This window comes from Hydra vulgaris, chromosome 01, assembly GCF_038396675.1.
Source record: "Hydra vulgaris chromosome 01, alternate assembly HydraT2T_AEP".
Classification (NCBI taxonomy): Eukaryota; Metazoa; Cnidaria; class Hydrozoa; order Anthoathecata; family Hydridae; genus Hydra; species Hydra vulgaris.
This window is the reverse complement of record NC_088920.1, coordinates 5,785,065-5,800,000: the sequence shown is the minus strand read 5'-3', so window position 1 is coordinate 5,800,000 and position 14,936 is coordinate 5,785,065. Positions and strand designations below refer to the sequence as shown.

Sequence of the window (14,936 nt, the reverse complement as noted above, 5' to 3'; positions counted from 1 at the left end):
ATAATTTTTACATTTAAAAGGAATTTATATATTTACTTCCTTTAGATAAAACTTAAAACACTTTATTTTTTTGAACTAATTTTTATCAACAATAAAAAAAAATTATTAAACAAACTGTTTCTTTAACAAAAAATCTATTAGTTTGCAATTGCGGTTAAATGCTTTTACTTACGGCTTTATTTCTTCAGGATAAATGTCACAAAAACGATATCAAAAGATAATTAAAAATATTCTAAAATATATAAGTTTTTGCGTAACGCAAAACTGCTGAACGCGTAGGCAAATCACCTTTTTGCAAGCAAAATGTGAGCTGCGTAACGCTTCTTAACAAGGCCTGATATCTTTGGGAATTTTAAAAATGTGGTTATATTATTTCTTTCTTCAAAACATTTTACCCTCAAAACATTAATCACCTTTTCTCTTCCAGTAACTTCCAAACCTATTAGTGGTTGCTTGCAGCCTTGTTGGAAGCAAAGATATTGAAAAAAATACATTCTAAATTGGCTGAATGTTTCAAAAATTCTTCATTGTTTTATTATGAGTTTTTGTTGGATAATGGAAAAACATAACAAGAGTAAATGTAACTTTACTAAATATATTTAAATATTTGAATTGTTCAAAGTTAAATTACACCAAATTTTTGAAATACGGCATTGTAATAAAATTTAATCAAATAAAGTTTTAGTCTTTATAAAATATTTTTAAATAAAATAATTTTGTTATAAAAAAATTATCAATGCAATTTAAATATATTGTTTTAAAAAAAAAAATTCCTTTTTTGAAAAGACTCATACTTATTTAAACTTAGACTATTTATTTTTAAAATTTTAACTTAATTTTTTTCAGCTAGTCAATATTGCAATAATCTAGATATTTCTATATTTATGAATGGTAATGTACTTGATGAATTATCTACCCTTCATCTTTTAGGATTAACTCTTGCTTCGGATCTTTCTCGGAAACAATATCTCAAATTCTTGGCAAAGTTTGCATCTACAAAGGTTGCCTCTTTTTATAATGCTTGCTAATTTCTTACCATGCTTGCTACTTTTTTACTTCAGATTCTACTCATTATTTCCATAAATCTGTAATCTGTTTCTTGTACTGTTATATACCTGGAGCAGATAATCAATTGATGCCCTTTCTCTTTTACACAAAGTTCAAATTGTGATTATAGTTGGACCTGCCCTTGTAGCCAACTTTCAACTATTGTGACATTGTCATAAGAGAGAGCAAAAGTCATTAAAAAAATAAAGACAATCAACAATTTTTTAAATATTTTGCCTTTAACAAAATCTTCGCTTACTATTCATAAACTAGTTATTCATTTCTAGTTGACGTTTATTTTATGATCAATCTAAAAACTTTTTTTTTCTTTTAATTATTCATCTCCCCAAGGCCAAGAAAGCCACTACAGTTGAGGAGGCAAATTTTGTAGTTACAACCCTCTCTCAACTCTATAACTCCGAAACACAAACCTTGAAGAACAAGGCGGCTGCGCAAAGAAACAGGTTGAGCGCTGTACTACCAGGGACATGGTGGGGATCTAACTCAGAACTACTCGCTTATGAGGCGAGCGCTCTACCACACTACACCTACTTAATGGCAATGAAAAAGTTTTGGTGAATATCAATTTCAAAACTAAAAAATTATCTTTTCAATAAACTGTTACAGAAAGTTGACTTAAAAACTCTCTAAATGAATTTTTGCCAACAGGCTTGATTATGGCTTATCCAACAATCCACTTATATACAGCTATAAATATTTGGTACTTTTGTTTATTAGCACATTTGTAACGGGATTAAAAAATACTATTGAATTAAAAAACATTGATTCAAAACTATAAATAATAAATAGTAATTATTAAATTAACAAAAAAAAAATAATTTAAAAAATAATAAAAATATATATAAACAAACAATATAAAGTTAAATACAAAACAAACATAAAACTAAAATAAAAATTGAAAAAAAGCTTTAACATATTTAACATTTTCTTTAACATATTTTGATATTTTAAAAGTTAACAAAAAAATTGTAAAACATAGCATTTAAAATTTTAAGTTTATTAACACCTAGTAATAAATCCAATTATAGCATAGTAAAACAAGTTCAAATAAAAAATTTGTAAAAACTAGAAAAAATTTAAATTATCTGTTTTTTATCTGGAAAAAAATTTTTTACAATCGCTGTGAATATTTGTAACTAATAGCAGTAATTAATTGTTTTTTAAAACAATTAATTTTGCCTAATGATTTCTGCATAAACTATTTTAAATGGCTGTTTAAATAATCTAATTGAGAAAAGTTTTGGCATAACGTGAATAGCCTAACACGTATGTGAAATTGAGTACATAAAATTCACACGACCTAATGCTTCTCAACAAGGCCTGTCATAGTACAACATGAGCTGTACAATAATGACATTGTTGTGTTGGACATCGATAGTCTTTTTAATTATTTTTTGTGTGTACCCTAAATTATGATTCATTTTCTATTTATATAAACAACCATTGCTCAGAATAATTTGAATTACAGAAATATCTGTTGAATACATCTCTAGATTTTAAAATGACACACTTCCTGACATCCTTAACAAAAGGACTAAATTAAGGTTAGAAATTCAAATCACTGTTTTAAAACCTAATTCTGAGTCACCTGATCTGAAAATACCTATATTTATTTTGACTTCATAAAATTTAATAAATCTAATTAAAAGTAAATTTAAATTTACAAAAATTATAAAATACAAATTTTATAATAATTAAAAAAGTAGAAGTTAAACTAGTGAAAGTACTCTTAAAAAATTTTTCTATTTTAATTTTTATTTTTAAATCAAAATTTTAATGATTTAAATTAAAATCTACAAACTTGTAACTTCAGTTAATAAATTTATATTGATTATTTTTTATAATTATGTTAATTTGAATTTAATATTTTTATTTAAATATTTATTTTACAATTTGAAATTACTCTCTACTTTTACATTTTATTTTCACAAGATAAAAAACTTTATTTTAAAAAAATTTTTGCTCTGACCCAAGAAACAAAATTAATGGACTTAGAATATAAAATTTTACCCGTAGTAATTTTTTAAATTACACTTTTCTAGTATATTATTTGTAATATTTATCTTGATTACTATTATTTGATTAGTAGTATTTTATTAATATTTTTCTAGACTATGTTTATTTGTTATATATTTATATATTAGATATTTCATAAATTACTCTGTTCTGTTTTAATAGTCATAAGCCTAAAAAATCTTTTAGGCAATGATTATTTTTTTGAAGTGAATATAAAAATTCTTTCGTTTCTCTTTTAAATGTTGCTTCTAACAACTTAAATTTTATACTTCAGAACTTTATGAATCAAATTTCGTATTTCAAACTATGAACTTTAAGTTCATACTTTAGAACTGAATAAGTCAAATTTCATCCTTCAGTATTAACTCAAATTTTATTCTTTAAAACTTGATAACTTAAATTTTATACTTTTGTATTCAAGACTAATCAATGCTATTTAAAAATCAGACTATATGTTATATAATACTGTAATTTACCAGCCTATAAAGATTGGTTATACAATGATGTTCAATTGATGTCCCTTAATCATAAATCACTAATGTTTGGATAAAAATACAAACATTAGTGATTTATGTACTTTTTACTTTATTCTGATTACTCATAAACAGCTTATTAAATATAAAATACGATAACCAAACCTATTTTTAAATTAAATAATAGGATAACTACAGTACCTTTTTTAATATTTCTGAAACTTAACAATTAAAATGTTACACACATAAACACTCAAGTAAATGTCAAATTTTATACAAACTAAGTACTGATATCAAGTTAGATTGGATAAACAAAAAAAAGAAATATAAATTTCTTTTCTAAAGCTGTTTGAGTTATTTTAAATCTGCTTCAGTCAAATCTTAGTACTGTTTCAAGCAAATATAATTTTTAAAAAATTAAATAAAATACAAGCACACATTTACATTTATATCATATTACACTGTAACATGATACGAATATGAATAAATGCCCTTTATTTTTTAGCTGTGTCAAGTTTAATATTTTATTATAATAAAAATAAATCAAAAAATAAATAAAATATTATATTATATGAATGTATTTATACTCAGTATTGAAAAAAATTATGAAAGCAAGTAGGCTTGGTGATAAGATCAAACTTATTTTGATCATGTATTTTTTATATATATATTAAAAGTGTAACTTTTCTTTAAGGGCAAATACATAAATTCAATACGAATTACAGTATGAATATACACAGTACATATCAATAACATACACAGTACAGTATCAATATAATAGTATGAAAATACAGTATGATTCAGTATAAATACAGTATGAATACACGAAAAAAGTAATGATATATAGTGCTAGCGGCTTGATATTCAAGCCCACCTGCAATAATATTGTATATATTGCCAATAAGTATCATTATTTTTATTTTGGAAAAGTAAATTTTGAAAAACTTTTCCATTGATTTTAATAAACTTGAAGATAAATACAAACACGTGATGAAGATTTAAACAAAAAAATTATAAAAAGAACCTAAAACTTTAAAAACGTTAAACAATAAATATATTTACTTCACTTTTGGTAAAGATTACTCCATTTAATTTAGACTTTGACATTAGTCATTTTTAAAACATTACTTGACATTAAAGAACATTACTAACCACTGTGCTCAGTTGCTAGAACAAAAAACTCATATGTTCTAAAAGCCGAGAGTTTAAATGTCAAAATGTGACATGGCATTAGCAATTGTTTTCTTTTCATTTTGCAATGTTGACATTTTGAGTGCGAGCGGCGTCAATTTAAATTTTTTGATTGAGGACGTTTCGGACAGTTTTCGAATAATATTCGTATTTACGAATAGAATTCGTCGAATAAATACTCCCTCAGTTTCGAAGTACTGTTCCTATTTCAGTTTTTTTTTATTCCAAAATACTGTTCCGATTTGATTTTATTGCTAGTTTTGATAAGAAAAAAACCAAATATCTTTAATAAAATGACTTTTTTAGATAATAAAAAGTTTCTTAAAAATGTTTATCAAAAGCAGAAAAGACGGGAGTACCAAACGGGCCTTCTGCCTCCCCTAAATTTTAGCAAATTGATATTTTTTTTCTTTTTTTTTTACGTTTTTTGCGGTAATTTATTTATTATTACAGGTTTTTTTGGAGCAGCATATGCAGTAAGCAGTATATGCACATACAGAAGCCAAAGGTTTCGGTATGTGCATAAGACTCTTGTCTTTGTCTGATGTCGGTACGTGGTACGATTTTTTGTCCACAACGCTAAAGGTTACTGATTGTATTAGTGCACATATTGAATTTTTCAACAATATTTTAAAGTAAGCATTTGTTTAGTTTTCCGTTAATGCTTTAAGATAATAATATAATGTTTTCTGTATCTTCTTTCAGCCCCTCTCTGCTTTAACTTTATTTTAATTATTATGTAATTTTCAGTATTAATTAAAAAAAAAAAAAATTCAGTGTAAATCATTCTACGTTACTCGTTTGTAAGTTCTCTTTTATTCATTTTAAAATATTCAAAACAAATTTGAAATCATTTTAAAACAAAATGTTGTCTGTTTATTGTTATTGCAGTAAATGCAATAAGAGCGCTAGCAAGTACACTTTTGATATTATTTGTTACAGATTTGAAAACAATAAAGTCATCCAACTGGTATTAGGTATTTAATCTAAATGGTTTTAACCACTATTAAATGATTTAATACAAAATAAGAATTTTTCAAAAGCTATTACTATATATACTTTTTTTCCACTAAAAATTTTACAATGTTACTAAATTTTTAAGTTTATAATTCATTTCTAACAAATCGGAACAGAATTGCAGAATAAAATATTTCATCAAAAAAGATCCATATTAGAAATTAATGATGTGGCGGTAAAAGATAATATTATTGTCATAAATTGTTCATAATACTATAGAAAAACATCTAAATTTTATATGTTAAATACTAGTCTATATAGATAATAAAGTCTATATCAAGGCGGTAGACAAATTTTTTTTAGTTCAGCAACTTTGAAACGTGAAGAAAGGCCATATTTAAGCATGTTCATATATGTGAGGAATGAGAATGCTATGCAAAAATTTGCGGTGATTAGAGACTGGGAATAATAAAAAACTTGAAACCTTATCAACGGCCTTGTATATAGATAGTTTATAAAGACATAGTAAACGGTAATTACAAGTTTTTATGTTTTTATTACGAGCAATATATGACGTACATACTTATTGTGGAAAATCTGACTTGTACCTAATTATCAGAATATATGATTTATTGAGTGATTGAATTTTACCTAATTTCAAAATTAGGTACAATTCAATCACTCAATAAATCATATATTCTGAATATTTTCAAGGATATCTACAAATAGTAATTTTACTAATCTTAAGTAAACACCAAAAATAAAGATCTTTATATATATTATTAATAATAATTATAAAATGGTAATGATAATAATAAAAATAGTATTTACAGTAATAAACATAAAAACTACTATAATAATAAAACAATAAAAACAATAACAATATTAATAGTAATTATAATAACAGTAATAATGATAATAAAAATAATAAATCACTTGGTTTTATAAACACGATAGCTAACTATACTATATTGGCAACATTAAATATATAAAGTAATTCATACCAATAAAAAATACATACTAATGCAAGCAACTAAATATATCAAAATCAAATCAAAATATCAAAATATATATTTTTACATAAAATATGTGAAAATAAAAAAACTATGACCATAAAATTTTTAAAATGTACCCAGTTAACCGAATGGGTACATTTTAAAATCCCAGTCTAATCCAGCTGGGACCCAGTCAACCGGGTCCCATCTGGAATAGACTGGGATTGCGCTCAGATTATTAGGACTGGGTTCGGGCTGGGAGTTGATCTGGGTTTCAGATGGGTCCCATATGGTGTAAAGTTATTGCCGCAAAACAAATCTGGGTTGCTACTGAGAATGGCAGAGGGCTTCCATGAAAGATTTACAGCTGGTATGAAAATGGCACGCAAGTGGTATAATGGTCGCGTTTTCCAAACAAGAGCAGTTTTATTGGCATTTATGCAACGGAGTAGTATTTATTAATACAATAACAGTTCTGTGGTAAGTTGAAAGGCACAATATAATAAGAAACATAAAAATGTGTCTTATTATTTACCACTGAACTGCTATTGTATAAATTAAATACTACTCTATTGTATAAATAACAAACCAATGCCTGTTATTTATACATACTCTAAAAAAATAACATAACAGTCTGTAATAACAAATTGAAAATTTTATTATACACAAATAACTTTATTATTATAGACTGTTGAAGATTTAAATTGCCAAACAGCTCAGAAATGCAAAATTTGCTCCACACAACAAAAATAATACGGCCTTACACTATGAGAGATCAGATTTCTTCGTTTTTAAGATATCGGGTCCTTATAGATCAAGCATTTTATTTGCAAAGCATAAGAAATATCAAGGAAAAATGTTGTCAACAGGCGTAACTTGTTAGTATCTTAAATGTAAAAACCATAATTTTTTTTTTGCTTTAAAAAAAAGTTTATGCGTGCTAGCATGCACATTCATATCATATTACACTGTAATATGATATGAATATGAATAAACGATTGTTATTTTTTATCTGTATTTAATATTTTATAATAATAATAAGAAGAAGAATTTTAGAAGAGAAAATTACTATATTATATGATATGAATGTATTTATACTCAATATGATAACATTTACTGAGAATAAACAAATATGAATGTATTCTCATACATTCATATTTGTTTTTTTATATACCATTAATTATTCTTGTTTTAATTTAATTTTTTATAACTAGTATAGAAAAAAAAAGATAGGAAGTGGGCTTGGTGATAAAACCAAACTTGTTTAAACCGTGTATTTTTTTATAATAATAAAGTGTAACTTTTCTTTAAAGGCAAATACATGAGTGCAATATGAATTAAAGTATAAATTAATGCGTTTTTATCTAAACCTATTTTAGATGTCTATCTAGAATCTGACTTGTGTTTACCAGGTATATTGCCAAAAAAAAATTCAATTTTTTGGCACTAGGATGATTTTTTTTTTCTTCAATAAATTTTTTGTATAACGGATAAAAATAGACGCTTTCATATACAAGCATATGCTTGTGATGTTAATGTTACAAGATTATTTACATAACAAACGCTGTTTATCACGCCGTGAAAAATTAGATGATTTTTTCATGTTTTCTAACTATTCATTTATTATTTATTCTCAAGTTTAAAAGTTATTACAACAATTAAAAATTTCACTATTATAAAGTTTTGAGCCACTTAACTTACGTTAAGTAGCTCAAAACTTTTCGGAAAACAAGGTATAACAACTGCTTCAACTTTTAAGTCACATTTCTGCGAATCAGTAGAGCAGTTTGTATTAGAAACTTTCACAAGATGTTGAGAATTCTATACCAATTTAAAAAACATAAAAATTTATCAGAGGTGACTGGCTAAGGAAAATAAACTGTTTTTTTTTTGAAACTATGTATTTAACTTACGTTACTGAGCGATTATTATCGTGGATTTTTTTATTTCTATAGACAATGGAATACATTACAGTATGATTACAGTATGAACACATGCTACTTAAATAAAGTATGAATTCACGGGCTTGATAATCAAGCCCACATGAGCTCACAACCAAGCCCACATGAGCTCACAATCAAGCCCACATGATATATTTTTTAACTTTTGAAAAGAGAGTAACTCTAAAAGGTCCCAATAACTTTATCAAATTTAAAAAAATAAAAACACATTTTAAAAATTGAAACAAAAAAATAATCGTAAATAGTACCTAAAAAACATGGAACATTAAACATTAATTTTAGCTCTTACACTTTCGGTAACAACTACCCTATTCCATTTTGAGTTCAATGGTAGTTATTTGACATAAAAGATGACATAAAAAAGCGTTACTAACCATTGCGCTCAGTTGTAAGAACAAGAAACTAAGACGTTATAAACGCCATGAAACTTAATGTCAATATGTCACATGCCATTAGCAAATGTTTACTTTTCGTTACGCTGAGGATGATTAACAAAATAATTATAAAAAAATTGGAAACTCTTTTTTATTATAATATTTATTTCAAGATTTAGATGACTTAAAAAAGAAAGTGTTCGTTTACAAATAAATCAAAACAATGTTATAAGCAGTTGAAACCAACAAAAAATCCAGAAGAAGCATTATTTGTCGTTGGGTTTGTTATTAATTAGCTCAACGCAAAAAGAATTTTAAAAACAGAAGTAGGAGACCATTTGCTCTTTTGAAATGCGGTTTTAGTTCAACTTAAGTAACTAAAGCCTTTTAAGTTGAATGAAAAATAGTTTTATTCGTTGTTTAAAAATAACATAAATAGTCAATTAATTTCATTTTTGATCTGGTGTAGAATATGAAAGAGATGTAAACGTTTCTTTAGGTATCTTTTCTTCAGAATGATGCTCAGGATTGTAATTCGTCATAACTATGCATTCATTCCACAACAAAAATACTCAAAAAAAATGCAAATTTTTTTTCTTTTATGCCAGTGAACAAGTTAAAAAATTTATCATTTTTTTTTAAACTTTAAAAACATTTTTTTTCAATTGTAGTCGTTTAAAAAGCACATTAAAGGAACATTATCTCAGAAACCACCCGAAAGCTAAAGCTATGAAACCAGAAATAAAAAAAAGGAAAAAAAAAATGCTAAGATCTTAAATTTTATTTTATACAAATTTCTATTGAAAATGCAATCTTTTAATAAAAAGATTTTCTAAAGAGTATATAATTCAGAAATGTATTATTATTTAAAAATAGTAATAATGGTTCCCTATTCTGCACCATTACCGAAAACTAAAAAAAAATAATTGTACTTTAAGTTTAATAGTATGGAAGTATATATTGATATAATGAATACTGCTGTTGAAAATTTCTCGGATTCATATTCAAATAGTTTTTAAGGTAGCATTGTGCATAAGAAATGTATCAGCAATAGAAACTACCGTAGAACCCCGTAAATTCAGACCCTGGATAAGTCTAACTTTTACAAAGTTAGATATTTAATTTCCTTTGAACATTCTATAAATACCGAGAGTTTCGTTAAAGGACATTCGCTAAGTCGGACTATTATCTATTATCGAACTTCATCTATTCCCCCTGAGAGTCCGACTTAACGAGGATCGTACTTATATTTGTGTTTAAAAGTTATTGGAGGGACATTTTTTAGTTTTTAATGAAAAATTACAATAGAAAAATGTTGCATGAAGTTTAAGTATTTTTAAATATTTTCTATGCATTACAACATTGAATCTTGCATTTTTATAGTTTAATTAATAAGTTACACAATTAAAAGTAGATTTTCTTGTTAATATTTTGAATATCATAAATCTTATAAGTTGTTACTCAATAAAATATGACATCTATGTCTGCAAGTTAAGGGTAAACATTAGAATATCCATAACTGTGGAATCTCTTACACATTTCAAAGTAAATCATTACGAGGAAATTATAAATACATGTAACTTTTAACAAGTTTATGATTACTTAGAATTGAATGATACACCAGACTTTGTGCAATTATAGGTTTTTATAGTGGTCAGAAATTTTTTCAGAACGCAAAAAAAGTATAGAATATATGCATAGCTTGCCGTAAAATCATTTTATTTTAGTTAAAAAAATGATCGTTTAAAACAGAACATACAGATTTTTTATGCTTTTTTTTACAGAATTTGAATCAATTAAACTTTTTGGCTAAAATATTTTCAAACAAAAGATATTCTATACGTTGTATGACAGATGTTTAGTTTTTAAACTTAAAAAACCTTTAATTTTGAACTGAGATATTTTCTTATTTATTTTTACGATTTAGGTTAAACACTTAACGATATAAAATTCCAAAAATGTATTGTCTTTATTTATTCATATGAAATTTGTACCTCATTAATAACAAATAAAAAACAAATTTTCATTATTTGCCGAAAAATCTAATCGCCATTTTTTTTCGTAACTTTATCAAACGTAACTTATGCGCATGCTCACAATAAAATAACAGACTTAAATCACCGTGAGCCTAGTAACTCATGTATACATTTATTTTTGACTGTTGTTGCACCTTTTTTCTATTTTATAGACAAATGCACTTATCATCTAACATTTAATAATTAAATTTATATTTTAGCTTTAACTGTGTGGCTGTAATTTTGGTTTTATTTTGTCTTCCCTTCATAGGGGTGAAGCGGGACAAAGAAAAAAGTCGCTGTTCCACTTCTCCCTAACAGTTTTGCATTATTTTATTGCAGAAATTTTTGGAACATTTTAGCTACGATCTTTTATATTTTCAAAATAAAAATATTGAGACGTATAATTAAAATATTTAATTTTAGTTTAAGTTCTTATTCAGTTGATTTAAAACAAAATTTGGAAAGAGAGATCTTTATTAAAAATAAATTTAATTTGGCTTATCATTATTGTTTGCAGCAAATTGAGAATTTTTTTTACATCAATAATTTGAAAGCATTTGGAAAGCAAAAGGAATGGATATAAGTTTTTTTGAATCTTAAATAAAATCATAATTTCATAATAGTCTGATATAAGATATAGTAATAACAGTAACCTTAATACCATAACAAATAAATATTTTTTCATCAAACCTAATTTCTTTTAAATTTTAGGTCATGCCTTGAGTTTATAAAAGAAAAAGCGAAACTCTACATGTTTCAGAAAACATTTTGAAAGTTACTGTAACCGAAGTGGAAAATAGGATGAGCCTTAGAGAAGCAAGCATTTCTTAGTCTGCGCTTCATAGGTGTATAAAAAAAGGTGCCAATACCCAGCTGCTACTCTTTAACCTAAATACCAACATTCTATGATTTTCTCTGATGCGCAAAAACAAACGCTAAGCACTTATCTAAAGCCATGTTTTGATATGCTATATGGCCTTACACCAGTTCAAGTAAGTGCATTAGCTTTTGAAATGGCTCAAGCAAACAAAATAAAACGTCCCTTGCGTTGGATAGAGCAAAAAAAGGCTGGTTGAGATTAGTAACAGGATTTTTAAAAAGAAACTCAAAACTATCTGTTAGAAAACCAGAAGCAACTTTAATTGAAAGAGCATTGACATTTAATCGGTATACTGTTGATATTTTATTTAACAAATTACAAGAAGGTATATCATAGTGTAAAGCAACATCATTTAAAATTTTCAATCTTGATGAGACAGGTTTTACTACTGTGCAAAATAAAGAAAAAAGGAATAAAGCAAGTCGGGCAATCAACATCTAGAGAAAGAAGTGAATTAGCAACAGTGGGTTGCATTGTCTCCACAGCTGGTGTAGCAACACCCCCTGTAGTTGTTTTTCCAAGAAAATTATTTAGAAACCCACTAATGAGAGGAGCACCAGAAGGTTTTATTGGATTAGCCAATCAATCTCGATGGATAAATGCTGAAATATTTTCAGATGTTTTAAAGTATTTTGTTAAGTTTGCTCGCCCAACAGCCAATCACAAAGTTATATTGATTATGGATAATCATGAAAGCCACCTTTCGCTACAGTCACTTGAATATGCAAAAGAGAACCATGTTTGTATGATAACTTTGCCACCACATACTTCACATAAGACACAACTTTTAGATAGGTCTGTTTTTGGTCCAATGAAAACACATTTTAATGCAGCTGCCAATAGCTGGATGCTTAGCAATCCAGGACAAACCAATACAACTTATGAGATGGCCAATCTCATTCGACAAGCGTGGGAAATATTTTTTACACCGACAAATATTATTTCAGGATTTCGCGTGACAGGAATTTGGCCTTATGATAGACATATAAATGGGGATGATATTTTTTACCATCTGTCGTTACAGATAGAGATGTGCCTCAAGAACCATGCAACGAAGGCTCATGCGAGAAATCTAATACAAATGCTATTTTTTCAGATATCTCAGGTTTGGGTGTGCAACATGAAACAGTAAAAGAAAACTTAACTGTATTTTCTCCTGGGATTGTACGAGGTTATTCAAAGGTAATTTAAACTAAATATTCTTTGTTTAGGTTTTCTTTAAATTCTATAATTCTATAATACCATAATATTTATTTTGCAGGCACCTTCTCGTAAGATTTTAAGACGTGGACGTAAATAGGGAAAGTGTACGATGGCCACATCAACACCCGAGATTTTAAGAACAAAAAATAAAGTATTAAACAAAAAAAAGGTAAAAACATTTCCTTCTAATACCTAAAAATGTGAGAAAAAACATATTTTGCAATCGAACAGGGACCTTGATGTAGATTTCAACAAAATAACAAATGATATTTCTGCTAATTGTTACTCACTAGAGTTTGAAGAAGAATTGGAAACTGTTTCTTTTAGCGTTATTCAAAATGTAAGTGACGGCGATTATGTTCTTTGTAGTAAAAACACCATTTCTTATTATGTAGGTATAGTGCTGAAATAAAAAGACACAAATTTTGATGTAGAGGTCAGCTTCCTGAAATTCCAGAATAAAGAAACTTCTGAATTTGTCAAACTTAGAATTAATGAGGTTTGCAGTGTGAACATTAATACTATAAAAGCAGTCCTGCCTTAACCGCTTGCTGAAACAACACAAAGAACTAGTAAATCAAAAAAAAATTCTTTTTTCAAATCCATGCTTTATCCAAGCAGAATTCTATTGGGCCTAGAAATTCTTTTTTTGTTATCTTTTGTAGAAGGAAAAATTACTGTTACGTTTTTAAATTTTTTTTTCATTAATTCAGTGTTCTTATGGGGAAATACAAATTAAATTTTTGTTAACTTAATTAACTTTTTTTGGTCAAATTTTTCCATTTCCTTGTATTGTCATCGAAAATGATTAAGTGTGCAAAATTTGAGCAAAATTGGCACACAAACATATATATATATAGAAAGTAACCTTATATAAAGCATGGAAAAAGTAGCGCGTTTTAAATTTTTGTTTTTTAACTTAATAATTTAAGACTTAAAAAACAATAGGTTTTGAATCGCTGCGCTTTAATGTCTTCGAAACTGCAAATAATTTGCAAATCAATGATTTTTGTGACGTATTACGCAATTCATATCAAATAAATAAAATGTATGGGGAAATACAAATAAAATTTTTGTTAACTTAATTAACTTTTTTGGTCAAATTTTTCCATTTCCTTGTATTGTCATCTAAAATGATTAAGTGTGCAAAATTTGAGCAAAATTGGCTGAGAAAAAAGCTTTCAAAAATTGATTTCAAATTTTGTGGCACACAAACATATATATATAGAAAGTAACCTTATATAAAGCATGAAAAAAAAAATTTTTATTATGCCTTTTTTGATATAAACTTAAAATTTTAACTTAAAACTTTAAAAATAACGGTTTTTACTGTAATATACATAAATAAAAGTTAACTTAAAAACATAAACTAAAAAACTTTCTCTTTAAATACAAACTTACTATTAGTTTTATCTGCTTTACAGAAATTTGGTGCTCTCACAAAACAGCAATGACAAAATTTCAAATAAAATATTTTCTTACAAAAATAATTTTAACAAAAGAGTAAGAAATACAAAAGAAAAAGAGGAGTTATAAACTCCACATCAAATGTAATGATCAAAATCTCTTGTTTACTTCTTATCTATAAAATATTTTATCTGTATTAATACAATGTCATTAAAAAATAAATTTTAAACAGAATCGCGCACAAAACAGAAAAAACAGAGTCTCGCACAGAGTTCATGCAGTTAGTTAATATCTCAATAACTTATATTTAATATACTTTCAATGAGAAATAGAAGATTTCAAATCTTTCTAGTGTTTAGTGTATAGAAAACCGTTGCATAGGGTAAAGGAGAG

General features: G+C 26.4%; 1 long non-coding RNA gene across 1 annotated transcript in view; it reads right to left on the bottom strand.

Annotated features, from left to right (window-relative positions):
- Positions 1–9,077, bottom strand: part of LOC136074757 (uncharacterized) — an 18,885-nt gene extending 9,808 nt beyond the window's left edge. The window contains exon 1 of the long non-coding RNA XR_010635400.1: positions 8,910–9,077. This is a non-coding gene — a long non-coding RNA (uncharacterized LOC136074757). The remainder of the gene's footprint in view (positions 1–8,909) is intronic.
- Between the last annotated feature and the right edge of the window lie 5,859 nt (positions 9,078–14,936).